Here is a 3,580-nt window from a genome sequence, read left to right on the forward strand (position 1 = left end):
TTTTTTTTCTTACAAGGACAGACAGGAAATACAGAAATTTAATTGAGATTGACAGCAATGCACAATTATGACGACATTATGAACTTGGGAAAATCTGAAAGGTAAGAGGATGAATTAAACAATTATTACAAAGTCACAAATTTTAACTATAAATAGATCAGCACACATATGGAATGTCTCACCAACATTAAAGTCTCTTTTTGAAAGAATAAATTGCGTTTAAGAGAAAGCAAAGCAAAACCAAAAGATATGGCAAAGAACATCAACTCAGTCAGCTTCACCGTTCTCTTGTTTGTCTTTTTCATGGCTACCACTGGTAATAGTTTTGGATGTTCTCTACTATACTTCACAGTTTTTTTTGTTAATTATCTTGTGATGACGATCATGTTAATATGTTAACATGCAGAAATCCTGAGGAGCGATGCTGCAACACCTGGATGCTTCACGTTCCTAGAGGAGTGCGGCCCAGCCCCATTCCTTGGTACGAATGTTGATTGCTCTATATGTTGCAGACGCACATACAATGGTCAAAAAGTATGTAAAGGGGTTGTTGAGGGAAGCGACAAACACTGCCATTGCTACCAAAGAACAAAAGAAGAGTGACCGGTGTTTGGTTGGTTTTAATGTGTGTTTACGTTGATGTACAAGTTTCATTTGTTTCCAAATAAAACATCAATGGAAAAGTTTGTCACTACTTGCCCCTAAGTGCAAAATTGATGTTGTTTGTACTCTTTTTTTTTCTCAACTGGGTTTGACTCCGTGGTACACCACGGGACAATTTTTTAAAAAACTTTGAATATATTATAAATAGATTAAACTTCTTTGAGTTTTAATATAAATGTTACATTGTTATATATACGTGTTCTCACGGTCTCACAGTAATTAATAAAAAAATTAAAATAGATATTCATTATATATTAAAATAACTCAATGTGAAATAATCTATATCCGAATATACTTGTTTGGGTACAAAAATTCTAAAATAATTTTTAAAATATATATCCGTTTATAAAAATTCAAATCACATCATATGCTAAAAAAATCTAAAATTTTATTAACTTAATGTATTAAATAGTAATTTAAATAATTAAATAAAAGTGAAAGGAGAATTATATTTTAATCTAACATATTGCTTTAAATTAGGTAGATAGATTTTAGAAAATTACTATTATCAAATAAAGAAATCATTGTGTTTGGTTGTAAGGATTGTAGAGAATTTAGTTGAGACTTGTTTTGATACAAAGATAAGAAAGGATGACACAAAAATGTACTCCAAAAATGTTAAGATAGATACTAAATTTGTTTTTGTTTCAAGAAATTCTATTAATCTGGTATAAAATTGGACCAGTTTTTAAAAATTATAGATTCTTAAGCTAAAAGCCTAAAACTCACAAATCCCTAACATGTTATCAATTAAGGTTTTATTTCATTATTTTTTTTCGCTCTCTTTTGGGCCTTTGAAGCAATCTTGCTCCGCCAAGCAATTGCATCAAAAACCGTCTTTTATAGTAGTTAAATCTAGTGTAAGCTTAAACCCTTGATTAAAGGGATTGCACAATCAGAAGTCGCGTAACTATATTAAACCATGTACGCGGGTATAAAGCCTGCCAAGCGTATAGACGCCTATAACAATTTCTTGAACACTTTTAAAGACAACAAATCTGAAAGTAATGATACAATTTAAGATCGGAGAGTGTGGATGCACGTAACGTAAGATTTAAAAAAAAAAAAAAAATGACCGCAAGCATATATACAAGGCCCATAAACTTACCAGCGACAGCTGGGCCAATCCTGTCGAGACGTATTAATGTATTCGAGCAAAACCAAAACCCTAACCCTAACCTGTGATATTAGCACCGAAATCCCTAATTTGCTCGATGGCGTTGACGGAACTGAGAGGTCGGCTAGGCCGGTCTTTTGAAGAGATGCGTGAAACAAGCAAGATGGATGAGATTGTGTTGAATAGTTGCTTGAACGATATCACATGCGCTTTGCTTGACGCAGATTTTCCTAGATTGGCTGTGACTGTGGTGGAGAGAAAATGCCAGGAAATGATCAATCTCCCTGCCGCGTCAAATAAGGGCAAACTAATCTACCAGGTGAGGTCACGATTGATTCTTTTTAATTAATCTGTGCACCTCCGTAGGGGTTTGATTTCTTACTTACTCATAACCACCGCTTCAGATTATCTTAACTGAGCTCGTTAGTAAGCTTGATCCGGGGAAATCTGCGCTCTTTCTAGGAAAGCGTGAATCTAGCATAGTTATGTTCATCGGACTGCGAGGTTATTTATTTTATTTTATTTTTATTTTTTATTTTTTATTTTATTTTATTTTTTATTTATTTTTTGTATTTTGAGTAAACGTAACGTAATATAATATAGTGTGATTGATTGGGTTGTAGGTGTTGGAACGACCAAAACGTGTGCCAAGTATGCTCGTTACCACAGAAAGAAGGGATTCAGGCCAGCTTAAGTGTGTGCTGATACTTTCAGCGCCAATGCTTTTTTCCGGCTCAACAAGGCTGCCAAAGATGAGGTTCCAGTTTACGGAAGGTACACATATCAGAACAATCAAATTCTCTTTCATCTGTACAATTTTATGATCGAATTCACCTAGTTTTTGGTTGGTTGGTTGGTTGGTTGGTTTAACTTTACAGTTACACGACAGATCCTACGAAACTTGCCGCTGAAGGAATTGCAAAGTTCAAGAACGACAAGCGTGACATTATAATTGTAGACACCAGTGACCGGCATCAACTGTATTCTACATTGTTTGAAGAAATGCGCCTATTATCCGAATCAATGGTCTGTTTTTGTTTTTCTATTTTTTTTTTTCTTGTTGTCGATGGTAGCACAAGCTAACATAGGCTATTTGGTTTTATACAGAATCCTGATCTTGTTATATATGTAATGGATAGCAGTATTGGTCAAGCTGCATTTGACCAAGCTCAAGCATTCAAGGAAAATTTCACTCCTGGAGTTGTCATTGTTACCAATATAAACCGCAACTCTAAAGCCTGTGGTGCTATCAGCGCGTAATTAAAGCACTATACAAGTTTTGTTCTTTTCATTTTCCTCAAGTGCTTCATCTGTTCTCTTTTTCATGTTTTCAAGTGTTGCAGCAGCAAAGTGTCCCATAATATTAACTGAAACGGGAGAGAAGAGTGAGGAATTTGAAGCATTTGAAGCTAAACCTTTTGTCAGGCGTCTCTTGGGTTAGAAAAGTCTTTCCTCTCTTAGCCTTCGTTGCTTTGTTTATCACTGATGAGTCCACTTTTTTTGCAGACAGCCCATGGGATAAGCCCCTGGAATATACTTTGAGACTAATGTATAATCATTATAGGCGAGAATTAGGATTGGAGAGAAAGGTACTTTCATCTCTCTCAGCCAACTCTTGTTTTGTTGTTAATTATACCGAAATACAAGACACTCTAACTTGTAAGCTTCTTCCATATTCTCTGTAGTTGCTTTTCCGCCATGTTCCGTCTAGCTATTCGAAGCTAGACCTCGAGAAGTTTAGGCGGTACACGAAAATAATGGATTCCATGACAGATGAAGGTATAATAAGTTATTGTGGAT

The 3,580-nt window shown here is 35.1% G+C and overlaps 1 pseudogene; it reads left to right on the forward strand.

Moving 5' to 3' along the window:
• LOC104700866 lies at positions 1,878-3,221 on the forward strand (annotated as a pseudogene).

The sequence above is a fragment of the Camelina sativa genome, chromosome 7 (assembly GCF_000633955.1).
Source record: "Camelina sativa cultivar DH55 chromosome 7, Cs, whole genome shotgun sequence".
NCBI lineage: Eukaryota > Viridiplantae > Streptophyta > Magnoliopsida > Brassicales > Brassicaceae > Camelina > Camelina sativa.